Source organism: Pseudoliparis swirei, chromosome 6, assembly GCF_029220125.1.
Source record: "Pseudoliparis swirei isolate HS2019 ecotype Mariana Trench chromosome 6, NWPU_hadal_v1, whole genome shotgun sequence".
Classification (NCBI taxonomy): domain Eukaryota; kingdom Metazoa; phylum Chordata; class Actinopteri; order Perciformes; family Liparidae; genus Pseudoliparis; species Pseudoliparis swirei.
The window spans coordinates 29,166,553-29,183,231 of NC_079393.1; the positions used below are offsets into that span (position 1 = coordinate 29,166,553).

Below are 16,679 nucleotides of genomic sequence, written 5' to 3' on the forward strand. Positions count from 1 at the left end.
ATGCCTAATCTGGACACATCTTCAGTGATGTTCCTGGAATCATTGGACGTTTCGGGTCTTTCAACATCATACGCCTCCTCCAGGTGACCCAGCCGGGGCTGATCAGACCCCAGCTAGTGTCCAGATGGCTACCATGACTCCATGGCTCCCCTCTTTTGAGTCACAGCCATCTTGAGGCTCTCTCTGCCGCATCGGTGGTACTGCGGATGGCTCTCCTCTTTCTCTCACCCTCGATGCCTAAACTACTGAAGGCTCTGGCCAAGGAACGGGCTGCAAATCCTCTGCATCCAACCTCCACAGGGAGACAGCTTGCTCTCCAGCCAGCCTGCTGGCAGTCACTGACCAGTCCTGCGTCCTTGGAGAGCTTCCTCTCAAAGGCTTCTTCCAAACGATCTTCCCACGGGACTGTCGGCTCCAGCAGCACTGCTTGCTTGGTGGACTCAGACACAAGGACGATGTCTGGTTGCAGGGTGGTGACTGCAATATGGCTGGGGAACTTCAGCTGATGTTCAAGGTCCACCAACAACTGCCCGTCTCTTGCAGACGTCAGGATGCCTGCAGATGATGTTCTTCTGGCAGCAGTTGGCTCGTCCCCAGCTCTGACAAAGGCGATGGTTTTCTTGGAGGGTCGGAACTGCTTTGCCCACGCCAGTCCTGCGCTGATAGCTTCAGCAATGGTCTTGAGGACTTGGTCATGCCTCCACCTGTACCGACCATCTCCAAGTGCCCTTGTACAGCAACTGAGGATGTGTTCCAGGGTTCCTCGCTTGGAACACAGTGGGCATGCTGGTGTCTCTGCTATGCCCCATATGTGCAGATTTGACGGGCTTGGAAGCACGTCATACACTGCCTGGATGAGGAATTTGATGCGGTGAGGCTCGGCTTTCCAAAGCTCAGCCCAGGTCACTTTCCTTTCAACCGCATTCTCCCACCTCGTCCAAGCTCCCTGTTGCTTCATTCCCACTGCCTTGCAGGTTCTCGTCTCCTCCACTGCTGCTCCCACCTCCTCCTGAACAAGTCGACGCCCTTCCTTCCCCCTGGTGTTCATTTGGGGAGTTGGAAAGGATCCTAGCCCTGCTCGACCTCGTGTGACCACTCCCACCAGGCTTCTGTGATGCAGCCTTGCATCTGCCTCTTGAACTGCTTCCTCTGCCCTCCATTCCACATGGGTGTTGAGGGAAATGAGAGAGCGGACAGGATCGCTAAGAATGCGCTTAAACTCAGGAAGGAGGAAATACTGAGTATTCCGTTTGGGAAAGGGGAAGCAAAAGCAGTTATTAGAGAGGCAGTGAGGGAATTATGGCAGAGGAAGTGGGACAACAACGACAAAGGAAGGCACTATCACAATATACAAAAATCCATGAATGTAAAGTTATTCAAAGGGAAGTGTCGGAGAGAGGAGGTCATCATATCAAGGTTAAGATTCGGGCACACAGGGCTGAATGCAACTCTGTTCTTAATGGCAAAAGTGGGAACAGCTAAATGTAACTTTTGTTACGAGACTGAGGATGTGGAGCATGTGATCATGAAGTGTGTGAAATACAGCTCTGAAAGAAAACGGTTGAAGGAAAAATGTGTCAGCGGGGACGGAGGTGGAGTTTGGAGGGAGTGCTGGCAGCGGACCAGGATGGGCATGAGTGCTACAGGGCTTTGCTGCGATTTTCCAAAGATACGGGGCTAGGCCGCAGGATTTAGTGGCGAGTAGGTCTGTTGGCATTGTCAGTAGTTGGTCAGTTAATTAGTATTTTGTTTTGTTTTATTGGTTTATTTTTTTATTTTTTTGAGTAGTTAATTAGTACAGTTATACATGAATCTGCACGCTCCGGTACAGTAGGTGGCGAGTTGCACTTCGGCAAGTTGGTTGCGATCCGCCATTCAAATTTGAAGAAGAAGAAGAAGCTGAGATGCTTCAGGTGGAGAGAGACAGTTAACTGCAGGTGGAAGAGCCAGGAGTGGTCTGTGGATTAAGAAGCCTTAGAAGTCCTCGGCCGAGAGTCTATACTCTCTATCGGAACAGTTATTAGTTATTATCGACTCTTGGTAATACTTTTTATTAAATACGCTTTATTATAACTTTTCGACATCGGACATTTTCTTCGGTTCAGCACCCAGGGTTTTTGAATATATATATATATATACACACAGGATGTCTCGTTATACTTATACTTATAAAACATCACAGTTTCCCACAGCAGTGGGCGAGCTGGCTGTAAACCACGGGCTGCATGTTTCATGACACACTGTATGAAGAGGAGACTGGTCTCACATCGACTGGACGTCAGATAACGACGTATGACATGAAACCAGACCGACAACAAGAGCGTGTTGTCAAGTGTTGACTGAAGCTCGTAGCATATTGAACAGGCATCAGCAGGGCCACCTACTTTGTCCTCGGCGTCTGAACTACAGCCTCCCGAACAGGTGTGGCATTTTACAGCAAAGTCCTCCGTGTTTAGTCCGTAAAACATGAGCGCTACATCAAAAGGACGTGACGCGGAGGCTAAGCGATGGACATGCGCACTTCATAGCGAGTCATCCGGGTCCTGAGAGGCCACTCCGACGGCACGTCTGCGCACGCGTACCAAAACCACTTCATTCAAACACCAGTTCATCTCGCACAGCGTCCGCCCTCCTCCCGGAGCACCGTGGAGGCGCGTCACATCTCAAGTGGCAACAACGGACCGTGGGGCTGAAAAGCCGCCAGTTAAACCCGCGGGACCAGAGAAGAAGAAGCACCGACCTGCTGTGTGTCGCCATTGTTCTCTGAGCTGAGACACGGTGTCCTCATAAGCTGCTGTCAATGTGTCCAACAGCCCAAAAGACTCTTCAACGGCCGCGTGGACTCGCTGCTTCACCAACAGTCTCATCATTTCTCCTGGAGACACGGGGACAGACACCGGAGGCTCCTCGCGGTCCATCTCCCAACGACGCATGCGCAGTTGGATGTACGACGCTCTGCCCGGGGCACCCAGAGGAGAGCTCATGCCCTTATAAGGCGCGTTTCAACTGCCAAGGGCTCCGTGGGCCTCGGCTGCTCCTGGGCAGCCTCTACTGGTGAAAGAGGGGACTGCAGCTCCTGGACATTAGTGTGTGTGTGTGTGTGTGTGTGTGTGTGTGTGTGTGTGTGTGTGTGTGTGTGTGTGTGTGTGTGTGTGTGTGTGTGTGTGTGTGTGTGTGTGTGTGTGTGTGTGTGTGTGTGTGTGTGTGTGTGTGTGTGTGTGTGTGGTCAGACTCAAACAAACTCATAATCTCAATTGACTTTAACCATATTATATATAATGACAATGTATATTTGTTATTTCTATCATTATAGGGCTGAGTCAGAGCGGAGGAACTTTTGTTCTTAAACTGTTTATTATCATTATTTAGATTTGTGGTCAGAACAATAAAATGACTGTAGTTGTGGTTCTAAAAGCTTTGAGGCTTCAAACAACGTGGATGTGGTGACAACAACAAAAGTCACCTGCACCCCCCCCCCCCCTTGTCACCTTTTTCACCCCTCATGAGTTTGCAGGTATGTGTGTAATTCTCTGTACTTGTGTACTTCTCTGTACTTGTGTACTTCTCTGTACTTGTGTACTTCTCTGTTCTTGTGTACTTCTCTGTACTTGTGTACTTCTCTATACTTGCGTACTTCTCTCTTCTTGTGTACTTCTCTGTACTTGCATACTTCTCTGTACTTGTGTACTTCTCTGTTCTTGTGTACTTATCTCTTCTTGTGTACTTCTCTGTACTTGTGTACTTCTCTGTTCTTGTGTACTTCTCTGTACATGTTTACTTCTCTGTACTTGTGTACTTCTCTGTACTTGTGTACTTCTCTGTTCTTGTGTACTTCTCTGAACATGTTTACTTCTCTGTTCTTGTGTTCTCGTGGACTTGTGAAACGTCATCAGTCGCAGCCATGAGTACATGTTCCAATTCAAAGTTCGCTTCTCACAAAACACGGTCCAAATACCCGCCGAGAGCAGCCTCATCTCATATATATATAATATATATATATTAGTGCTGTGAAATATAAGGCGTTAACGCGTTATGATTAAATTACAGGATTAATTAGTTGGTTTTTTTAACGCAGAATGAGCTTCCAATATATCTATTTAATCTGAACTATTTCCTGCTCTAATGCAGACGGTCGTGCTGTTCATCGGTAATTACATTACATTACATGTCATTTAGCAGACGCTTTTATCCAAAGCGACTTACAATAAGTGCATCCAACCGAGAGTACAAACCAAGAACTACAAGAACACAGGAAGCAACACTTCCTCAACTCAGTCAAACCACAAAAGCACCACAATAAGTGCCATCCCAGTGCCACTGAAATGCAAATCTGTGTTTTAATCCAGATATAGTCGGAAAAGATGTGTATTCAGTCTCATGCGGAAGATGTCGAGACTTTCTGCTGTCCTGATGTCAGTGGGGAGCTGGTTCCACCAATCAGGAGCCAGGACAGCAACAGTCTGGATGTAGAGTGATGAGCTCGAGGTGCAGGAGGCACAAGACGATTGGCTGTTGCCGAGCGGAGCGAACGTGCCGGGGTGTACGGTGTGACCACATCCAGGATGTAGACGGGGCCCGATCCGTTCAGAGCACGGTACCAATAACCAGTGTTTTGAAGCGGATGCTGCTCCACCGGTAACCAGTGAAGAGATCGGAGGAGCGGAGTGGTGTGGGTGAATTTCGGGAGGCTGAAGACCAGTCGAGCTGCTGCATTCTGGATGAGCTGCAGAGGTCGGATGGCCTTAGCAGGTAGACCAGCCAGGAGGGAGTTGCAGTAGTCAAGGCGTGAAATGACCAGAGCCTGGACCAGAACCTGTGCCGCCTTCTGAGTAAGAAGAGGCCGTAAGAAGGTAATGATCCTTCCGCAGGTTCACCTACGGAAACCTTGTTACGACTTTTACTTCCTCTAGATCAGGGGTGCTCAATATGTCGATCGCGACCTACCAGTCGATCGCGGCGTAGTATTGTAGATCGCATGACATTTAAAAAAATTGGCCCGCCCCCTGTAATCTCCGCCCGCACGTCTTTGTTCTTTTATTAAACTAAACGTCTGTTGTGGATCGTGTCTACACAACAGCATGTCATTTCTGTGTCTACGTGTCGCGTTGACACTTCTCGTCTCTCCATCTCGTGCGCCACAGAGCTTTGTGTGCGCATTGGGACGGACCAAAAGAAAAGTCACTCCCCCCGGAACCCAAAGACTTTGGTTCCCCGGACGCTGCCCGGCGGGTCATGGGAATAGCGCCGCCGGATCGCTAGTTGGCATCGTTTATGGTCGGAACTACGACGGTATCTGATCGTCTTGGAGCCTCCAACTTTCGTTCATGATTAATGAAAACATTCTTGACCAATGCTTTCGCTTTCGTCCGTCTTGCGCCGGTCCAAGAGTTTCACCTCTAGCGGCACCATCTGAATGTCCCCGTCCCTTTCATCACGGCCCAGTTCATGAAGAAAACCCACAGAGTTAGTTTGCCTCAGCAGCTGCTAAAGGAAGACGAGAGGCATTTAGATTGTATCATGGTGGAGTTAATGGTTGACAAAGAGAAACATTTTCTGTTTAAACATTCTGTTTAGGATGAAGATATATTAATGTTCCATATGGAAGAGAACTGCTAAATAAATCTTTATGTTCTCACAAAAATATACAGAGAATATCGGTAATATGTGATTAATCATGATTAATCCACAGAAACCTGTGATTAATTTGATTAAAATTGTTAATCGTTTCACAGTCCTAATATATATATATATATATATATAGAGAGAGAGAGCGAGAGCGAGACATACAGGACTGTCTCAGAAAATTAGAATATTGTGATAAAGTTCTTTATTTTCTGTAATGCAATTTAAAAAACAAAAATGTCATGCATTCTGGATTCATTACAAATCAACTGAAATATTGCAAGCCTTTTATTCTTTTAATATTGCTGATTATGGCTTACAGCTTAAGAAAACTCAAATATCCTATCTCTAAATATTAGAATATCATGAAAAAGTATACTAGTAGGGTATTAAACAAATCACTTGAATCGTCTAATTAACTCGAAACACCTGGAAACACATTTTCAAATGTTTGATTTTGTTTTGCTGTTATAAATCTTTTTTTACTTGGTCTGAGGAAATATTCAAATTTTATGAGATAGGATTTTAGAGTTTTCTTAAGCTGTAAGCCATAATCAACAATATTAAAAGAATAAAAGGCTTGCAATATTTCAGTTGATTTGTAATGAATCCAGAATGCATGACATTTTTGTTTTTTTAATTGCATTACAGAAAATAAAGAACTTTATCACAATATTCTAATTTTCTGAGACAGTCCTGTATATATATATATATATATATATATATTCAATTCAATTCAGTTTATTTGTATAGCCCAATTTCACAAATTACAAATTTGTCTCGGAGTGCTTTACAATCTGTACACATAGACATCCCTGCCCCAAAACCTCACATCGGACCAGGAAAAACTCCCAAATAACTCCCAAATAACCCTATATATATAGCAGCCTGATCTCGGCAGGACTTTTTTAAATGCTCCGCTGGCTCTGACGTCTCCGTAGCGGTTAAACATGAGATATAATTCGGTTTAGAGGATCTAACGAGCACAAAAAGTTTATTATTTATTCACAGATAACGTTAAATTCAGTTTGACTGAGGATTAAGATTCATAACTTCATATTTTAATTCAACGTTAACGTTGAACTAAAGTGGTATCTTTTTACTTTTGGCCGAATTGTTTGCAATTATGTGTAATATATATATATATATATACACACACAAATATATATATATACAAATATGTATGTATGTATATAACATATTTATTATCGATATATACACATATTTATACATAATCTAAATATTTATAAACAATATATAAATATATATATGTTTTTATTTTTTACACAATATATATACAATTATATGTGCATGATTATTTGATTTTTAATTGTGTGTATAAATATCCACACACACAATTAAAAATAAAATAATTATATTTAAAGAATAATTAAAAAAGCAGGGTTGTCATATTTAGTTTGACTGTAAAAAATATTTATAGTGAATATTTTATATTTGGAGTAAACTCATGAGCAAGAACAGCTGATGTGGTGACGTCATCAAGTAAGCCGCTGTTCCAATCGCAGAAAGAACGTCCTCCCGTCCTCCGGAGTCTGGACTCCCAAGACCAGACTCCCAAGACCAGACTCACAAGACCAGACTCCCAAGACCAGACTCACAAGACCAGACTCACAAGACCAGACCAGACTCACAAGACCAGACTCACAAGACCAGACCCACAGGACCAGACTCACAAGACCAGACTCACAAGACCAGACTCACAAGACCAGACTCCCAAGACCAGACTCACAAGACCAGACTCACAAGACCAGACTCCCAAGACCAGACTCACAAGACCAGACTCACAAGACCAGACTCACAAGGCCAGACCCACAGGACCAGACTCACAAGACCAGACTCCCAAGACCAGACTCACAAGACCAGACTCCCAAGACCAGACTCCCAAGACCAGACTCACAAGACCAGACTCCCAAGACCAGACTCACAAGACCAGACTCACAAGACCAGACTCACAAGGCCAGACCCACAGGACCAGACTCACAAGACCAGACTCCCAAGACCAGACTCACAAGACCAGACTCCCAAGACCAGACCCACAGGACCAGACTCACAAGACCAGACCCACAGGACCAGACTCCAAAAGAACACAAGTCTGTACTCAGTGGACTTTGAATTGAGAAACGGCTTGGTAACAGAAGATGATTCAGAGCGCGTCACCGATGTGTCCCTTTACATATAGCGCCCTCTGCTGTAACCCTCCGGCATCGCAGCGTCAGTCAGACTGCGCATGTGTCAACCAAGAGCCTCGCGCAGCACCAGGAAGTTTACGTTTCGATGGCCGCTGTGCATTAACAGGTTAGCGACACGTTCAGCGTCCGTTGGGAGGTTGCTTAGTTTGAGACCACGTCGCCATTATACCGGGAGTGTTCCGTCTCCCCGCCATGTCCCGGGGGGAGGACGGGGGGGGGGCTGTCATGACAACGGTGTTGTGGAAATGAAACAGTGCGAGTGCTAGCTAGTTAGCGTTAGCTTGTTTCAAGTCAAGTATCATTCAAAAGTGTTTAATGTAATCAGCGAGACACATGTCGTGTGAAAGAGACTTTAACCAGACGTGTGTATGTAATGTCTGACGTCATTTGACGTAACGCTACGTCAGAGCAACGCTGAGAACCAACACGGTTCTCATTCTCCCCACACGCTGACGCTCCCTTGAACGTCTCCCGGTGGTCTCTGTTGGCAGAGGACGTGATGAAAGAGGTCGTTCAGACAAGCAGTTGTTGAGCTTCATGTTGGTTCTGAGTGGAGATACATCATCACTACTGTCGCACAGGCGGACACAGTGGGTCAGAGAGGAGACGGCTCAGGGTTGGGAGTCTTGGGCCCCACAATCATGAAGAGAGTTCCTGATCCGATGTGAGGTCAAAGGTCAGGGAGGTTCTTTGTACAGATTGTCAAGCCTCGAAGGCAAAGTTGTGATTCTTTACACAATGAACTGAATTGACTTCATACTCCGAAACTGATTCATGACACCACTGCTTTAATTCCTGAACATGTGGTTTCCTTTTGCCAGTAAGATGACATGTTCAAATATGATGCGCGACTCCACTGCAATCGGTATTGCACAACATCACTTTTCGGGTCGATCCTAAAAAAAGAAGGAACCCCGCTGTGTTCCAACTGTGCGTGTGTTTGCAGTGCACCATGGGTAACACGGAGAGCGCGATGGTGCAGAAGCGGCTGCAACGCTTCCGTCCCGAGGAGCGGCCTGTGGTCGAGGGGGTCTTCGACAGGCTACTGGGCGGCGCCGGGGCCCCTTCAGGACCCCCCGGGACAACCCTAACCCTTGAGATGCTGCAGGTGAGACCGTTACCAACCTCACCGCCAGTATGTCCGTCTGGGAGAAGCTATCGTATAACCGAGCCCTCCTGTGGCCGGTCCCAAGGCCTCGATGGGCGGCCTGGCCCCGGACTCCATGGTGAGGAGGGTCCACCGCTGCATGCTCGGCATCGACCCCGGACCGGCAGCTCCTGGGAAAAGCGGCGCCTCCGGAGTCGGGCGGTCGAGCAGCTGGTCATCTTCCTCGCGGACTCCCCTGAGGGGCACCGGAGGAGGGGGCCCCTCGTCATGGCCATGGCCCGGGGGGGAGGCGAGGTGGCTGTCACCAGTGAGCAGCTGGCTGAGGTGAGCAGAGGGTCTGGTTTGTTACCTGGGTCCCCGTTGGGCCGCTGGTCTTCATGGGGTCCACAGAAAGGACAACATGACATGCAGCACCCTCACGCTGCCTTTAGTTCCTTTAGTTCCTCCAGGACCTGATTTCTGCTGTAGTTCTCATTCTGGTCCACAGGGGGCGCCTGCAGGCCTGGCAGCCAGAGAGGATGGGCGACAGCTGCCTGGCCGTCAAACTGCTGGCTCAGCAGATGTGTTCTGAGCTGCAGCCCTCAGGTGACTCAGGTGTCTCCTAATGCCTCCTCCTCCTGGTGTCTCCTAATGACCTCTCCTCCTGGTGTCTGTAGTCTCTCCTCCTGGTCCCCTCCTGGATGCCTCCCGACTCCTCCTGGTGTCTCTAATGCCTCTCTCTCCTCTCTCTCCTGGTGTCTCCTAATGCTCCTCTCCTCTCCTCTCCTCTCCTCCTGGTGTCTCCTCTCCTCTCCTCCTGGTGTCATTCTCCTCATCTCCTGCTGCTGTCTCCTCTCCTCTCTCCCTCTCCCTCCTCTCCTAATGCCTCCCCTCCTCTCTCCCCTTCTCCTCTCCTCTTCCTTCCTTCCGTCTCCTCCTCTCCACTCCTCCTGTTGTTTATTCTCCTCTCATTTCCTGCTGTTGTCTCCTAATGTCTCCTCTCTCCTCTCTCCCCTCCCTCTCCTCCTCTCCTCCCTCTCCTCCCCTCCTCTCTCCTCTCTCCTCTCCTCCCCTCCTCTCTCTCCCTCTCCTCTCCTCCCCTCCCTCTCCTCGTCTCCTCAGATGAAGGGAGCTACGATGTTTCCTGTGTGGAGGCCTGGATCTCCCGGGTGTCTCCTAATATCTCCTCACCTCTTCTCTCCTCCTCTCCTCTTCCTTCCCGCCGTCTCCTCCTCTCCTCTCTCCTCCTCTCCTATTCCCTCCCTCCGTCTCCTCCTCTCCTCTTCCTTCCTTCCGTCTCCTCCTCTCCACTCCTCCTGTTGTCTATTCTCCTCTCATCTCCTGCTGTTGTCTCCTAATGTCTCCTCTCTCCTCTCCTCCTCTCCTCTTTTCTCCTCTCACCTCTCCTCTTCCTTCCCTCCTCTCCTCCTCTCCTCTCCTCTCCTCCCCTCCCTCTCCTCGTCTCCTCAGATGAAGGGAGCTACGATGTTTCCTGTGTGGAGGCCTGGATCTCCCGGGTGTCCCCGGTGTGTTTGTACCTGGAGATGCTGGTGGCCGAGGGCCTGGACGTGGCCCTGATTGGCCGGCCGGCCCCCCCCCTGCTGCCCCCCTGCGGGGAGGAGACGCCCTGGAGGGACGTGAGGAGTCTGCTGGACATCCCCACGCTCATGTTCCTCACAGCGCAGGTACCCATCTGACCAGATGTCCATGAACGCACCGCCCCCCCACCAGGGGACTCTTTGATCTTTGACCCCCGATAACGACGACTGCTCTCAGGAGCTTGACCTCTGACCCTTGACCTCTGACCCCGGCAGCCACACACTGGTCAAGTAGGAGTTGTGTTTGTGAAGTCCTCTAACACCTGAGTCAGACAACACGGATGATTTCAGCTTTTCTTCTTTTTATTTGTTTAGATGTTTTAACATAAACAATAAAAACATGTCAGACATAGACATAAAAAAACAATATATATACATATATATATATACACACACACACCCAAAGACAAGAGTGGAACACCCAATCCGCTCGCTGCTCAGCGTGTGAGTGTGTGAGTCGCTGCTTGAGGAGAACATGGCGAGTTGAACTTGAGCTGCAGACACGTGGTGGATGTTGAGTTGTTGAGTGAATATTGTGACGCGAGTGAAACGCTCCCAAAGCGTCTTGGTGTCCGTGAGGACGCGTTGAAATGATCTGCTGATGATGACGTGCTCCCTCAGAGCTCCTCGGGGCTTCGTGAAGTCATCCTCATGAACATGTTCTCTCTCCAGAGCAGGAACATGTGGCTTTATGAGTCAGCAGCTCGTGTGCATCGTGAGAAGCTCCTGGAGAGGACCCCGTGAACACAGACCTCCACACTCACTCTGTGTCGGCCCCTTCAGCTGCCGGACGGCTCCGGCGCCCCCTGGAGGCTGGTGTTCTCCACGCAGCTCCACGGGGAGAGCTTCACCCGGATGCTGGGCGGCCTGACGGGGTGCGGCCCCACGCTGCTGCTCCTCAAGGACACCAGGGGTCACGTGTTCGGGGGCTTCGCCTCCCACGCCTGGGACCTCAAGCCTCAGTTCCAGGGTGAGACACCGCCCGGCTCTGAGCGTCCAGTGCATGAAGAGAGACGCGTCACTCGAGAGGCTTCGGCTGTTTCTGATGACCAGTTTAAATCACAATGAGCCAAACCAGGAAGTGAGACGTGAGGGTTCAACTTTACCAACATCACGGGACCTCTGTGTTCCTGATGGACAGGTGAAGCTTAGCTCCTCCCATCAGGGTGAATGTCAGTTACTGATGGACAGGTGAAGCTTAGCTCCTCCCATCAGGGTGAATGTTAGTTACTGATGGACAGGTGAAGCTTAGCTCCTCCCATCAGGGTGAATGTTAGTTACTGATGGACAGGTGAACCTTAGCTCCTCCCACCAGGGTGAATGTCAGTTACTGATGGACAGGTGAACCTTAGCTCCTCCCATCAGGGTGAATGTTAGTTACTGATGGACAGGTGAACCTTAGCTCCTCCCATCAGGGTGACACCAGGGTGAATGTCAGTTACTGATGGACAGGTGAACCGTAGCTCCTCCCATCAGGGTGAATGTTCGTTACTGATGGATAGGTGAAGCTTAGCTCCTCCCACCAGGGTGTGAATGTAGTGTAGTCATGTAGTGTTAAAGCTATTCAATTGGTTGAAGACTAGAACAAATATAAACAAGTACAGGTCCATCTAACACGTCTGATACATAACTGTTAATGTCAGCTTCTAGTGTGTGTGTGTGTGTGTGTGTGCAGGTGACTCCAGGTGCTTCCTGTTCAGAATCAGAATCAGAATCAGAATCAGAAACAGGTTTATTGCCAAAGAATGAATGTTTTCACAAACAAACGAGGAATTTTTTTTGGTGGAAGGTGCAACATTTGGACATGACAAACAACAATCAACGCAAGGAAAGAAGGAGGAGAGGAAGGTGGAAGAAGAGGGTAGTCCTGGGGTGACAGTCAGTCAGTCCCGGGGTCCATTGATGAGCCCGACCGCCGGGAAAAAGCTATTGGTGTGGCGGGAGGTCGTGGTCATGATGGACGCAGCCTCCTCCCGAGGGAGGGACTCGAACAGGAGTGTCCAGGGTGGGAGGGGTGGCGACAATCTTTCTGGGCTTCAGTGACCTGGAAGACAGGACCTGGAGGAAGGCAGATTGCAGCCGATAACCCTCTCGGCCGAGCGGATGATGCTCTGCAGCCTGCGCTTGTCTTTGGCTGTGGCTGCAGGGTGCCAGACGGTGATGGAGGAGCAGATGATGGACTCAACGATGGCCGTGTAGAACTGTACCATCATCTTCCCTGGCAGGTTGAATTTCCTCAGCTGCCTCCGTGTCTCCCAGTCTGAGGGTTTATACAGCAACAGGATACAACGAGCACTTCATGTACCTGAACCAGCACCAGCAGACGATGCCCAACGGACTGGTGAGGCTGGGAGAGCTAATCAATAACCTTCATGGGTCAATGAACCTTCAGGGATCAATGACCTTCATGGATCAATAATCTTCATGGATCAATAAACTTCATGGATCAATGAACCTTCATGAATCAATAACCTTCATGGATCAATAACCTTCATGGATCAATAAACTTCATGGATCAATGACCTTCATGGATCAATGAACCTTCATGGATCAATAAACTTTCATGGATCAATGACCTTCATGGATCAATAAACTTTCATGGATCAATGAACCTTCATGGATCAATAAACTTTCATGGATCAATGAACCTTCATGGATCAATGAACCTTCATGGATCAATGAACCTTCATGGATCAATGAACTTTCATGGATCAATGAACCTTCATGGATCAATAACCTTCATGGATCAATAAACTTTCATGGATCAATGAACCTTCATGGATCAATAAACTTTCATGGATCAATGAATCTTCATGGATCAATGACCTTCATGGATCAATAACCTTCATGGATCAATAACCTTCATGGATCAATAAACTTTCATGGATCAATGAACCTTCATGGATCAATAACCTTCATGGATCAATAATCTTCATGGATCAATAAACTTTCATGGATCAATGAATCTTCATGGATCAATGACCTTCATGGATCAATAACCTTCATGGATCAATAACCTTCATGGATCAATGACCTTCATGGATCAATAACCTTCATGGATCAATCATCTTCATGGATCAATAACCTTTATGGATCAATAATCTTCATGGATCAATCATCTTCATGGATCAATAACCTTCATGGATCAATGAACCTTTATGGATCAATAATCTTCATGGATCAATAACCTTCATGGATCAATGATCTTCATGGATCAATAACCTTCATGGATCAATGATCTTCATGGATCAATAATCTTCATGGACCCCCGCTGTGCCTTCCATGACTGTAGCAGCTCCTAGACCCAGAGCGCGTGCCCCCTCACCTCCATCTTAGTGCGTGAGACGTCATGACGTCATGCAGCTGGCTTCAGCCCGTGGCTGCACTGTGACGCTGATCGCCCCCTAGTGGTGGGACAGCAGAAGACATTCAGTATGACGTCAATATTTGTGTTTTCATCTTGTTCCCTGAAGGGGCCGACCGCGTGTTTTACTATGATACTTTGGTGACGTCGTGTGTCCAGTATTACTGTTGGTGTTGTGTTCAAGGTCACACGTTCTTTTGGCATCAGAATGATTTCACTAAATATTGCGAGCTGAATTTCAGAAATATTGATCCCACTTTTGGATAGAACAAAAAAAATGACTTATTTTATATAGCCCAATATCACAACCTCCCCTCAGAGGGCTTTACAGTCCGTACACATAGACATCCCTGACCTTTGACCTCACATCGGATCAGGAGCAACTCTCCAAAAAACAGGGGAAACCCCTTTGAGGGTAAAAAGGAGAGAGGCCTTCAGGAGCCACAGAGGAGGAGCCTCTCCAGGATGGAGCTGTAGAGAACTGACCTCCGTCCTGGTTGTCTCCACCAGGGCATGGGCGGGCACGGATACTTGACCTGTGGCTGGACGGTGACTTTGGGCGTGGTCACAGCTGCACGGCCCACGTGCTCTACGGCAGCCCCCAGCTCTCTGGAGAGGAGGACTTCACCCTGGACTCCGTGGAGGTCTGGGCGGTCGGGAAGACCCCCCAACCAGAGGAGGTGGGGCACTTGGTCTTAGTAGCATCAGGGGATTTATTTATTTATATATTCTGATTTATATTTATAGATATGTAAATGTATATATATATGTATATACAGTATGTGTATATATATATATATTTGTATATATACATATATATTTAGATATAAATATATTTATATACATTTTAAATTTATAATTATATATATGTATATTTATATGTATTTATAAATGAACATATTTATATTTATATATCTTTATAAATATATATTTATATAGACTTTATATATATATATATATATATATACCTGATTTACATTCCATCCGTTCCGTTTCTAAAATGAAGACGTGTGTGTTTCTGTCCGCGGCGCTTCAGGGCGAGGAGGGGCGGGGCCAGAAGAGCGTCCTGGATGCGAACCCGGAGCTCCAGGCCATGCTGGAGATGGCGGGGAAGACTCTCCACAGCCAGGGCCTCAGGGAGCCTCAGGAAGACCAGGACCAGTGAGATGGACCTGGTCCTGCTGGGCGTGGATCACATGTACGCCGGACTTTAAGACGTTCTTCTGTCACGACATGCAGGTTTCTCTTTCCTGGTCTTTTGTGAGCTTCTAGCCACATCTTCTGTTCCTCTGATTACAGAAGCCTTGAGAAGAAGGAAGAGGAACACGTCTGGTGGCCTCAACAGGTTCTACATGAGTTCTGTCTGCACTCGTAGTCTGGCAGGTGGATTGAGTTGCATTACTCCGGTCGGCCACCAGAGGCTGCACCAGGACCCCGAGCTCTAAAGAAAACTACAAGCAGTAGAACAACACTCACTAAAAAGAGCAAAGAAAACAAACTAACAGAAGGTTTCAGGTGAAACATCCAACCTGTAGAAGCTCTGCGTCTATAGTGACGTGGATATTAAAATGAGCCTGAAGGCCTCAGAGGAGGGACGCGTCTCCATTGGTGTTTGATTCCTGTCAACTGCTCTGTGACGGATGATGTTATTGCACAACAGTTTGACAGGACATGAGGTTCAAGAGACACAGGCCTGTTGGTCAGCTTCTAGCCACGATCACGTGATCACGTGTTCAACTACCTCTAGATGGCTCTGTGTCTGATTTCAATGTGTTCAGCATCTGTTTATTGTTCTCGGTCTAACTCGTCCAGACTGGCTGTAACAGACGGCCTCTCCACCGGCTGCCTGCTCCTCTGAGAATTGATTTTAAGATTCTTCTGATCACTTTTAAAGCCCGCTGGCTCGTTGACATGTTGGCCCCGTGTGAGCCCCAGCCTCAGATCCTCCGGAGGCCTTCTGGCCACTCCAAACACGAGGCTTGACACTAAGGGCGACCCATTGGTCGACCGTCTTTTACCGTCAGAGCCCCTCGACCTTGGAACGACCCCCCGCAGAATCAGGGACTTCTTTTAAATCTCTTTAAAACCCATTTTTGTGGAACAGCTGTTCAGTGATGTTGCTCTTGGGTTCCCCTCTTTTAGTTTGTCTGTTGTTCTTTATTCTGTATCTTACCATTCCATTTGTTTTGCCTTCTCTGTACAGCACTTTGTAAACTGCTTTTAAAGGTGCTGTATAAATAAAGTTGTTATTGTTCTCGCTCTATTGCTTGTCCACCAATCGTGAGCCAGACATTAAATGGGAGCTCGGTCTGGTAAACCATGTTTTTGTTCTTCTGTGTGTGTTAAATCTACGACATGAAACAAAGGAAACAGTTTCAATGTATCATTAGGAATAAACCTGTATTGTTTAAAGAGATGTGAAACTTATTGTATATAATCACATCATAAATGTATCTAATCACATCATAACTGTATCTAATCACATCATAAATGTATCTAATTAATCACGGAGTTCCACAAGGTTCTGTGCTTGGACCAATTTTATTTACCTTATACATGCTTCCTTTGGGCAATATTATCAGGAAACACTCCATAAACTTTCATTGTTATGCAGATGATACTCAACTATATCGATAAAACCAGAGGAGAGCAACCAACTCGGTAAAATTCAAGCAAGTCTTAAAGACATAAAAACATGGATGACCTGCAACTTCTTGATGTTAAACTCAGACAAAACCGAAGTAATTTTAATCGGCCCTGAGCACCTCAGAGATCAATTATCTGGTGATGTGGTTTCT

General features: G+C 47.4%; 2 pseudogenes; one reads left to right on the forward strand and one right to left on the reverse strand.

Moving 5' to 3' along the window:
* Positions 1-4: 4 nt before the first annotated feature.
* LOC130195683 (uncharacterized) lies at positions 5-1,267 on the reverse strand (annotated as a pseudogene).
* Positions 1,268-7,855: 6,588 nt separating this feature from the next.
* LOC130194912 (MTOR-associated protein MEAK7-like) lies at positions 7,856-16,201 on the forward strand (annotated as a pseudogene).
* The last annotated feature ends 478 nt before the right edge of the window (positions 16,202-16,679 follow it).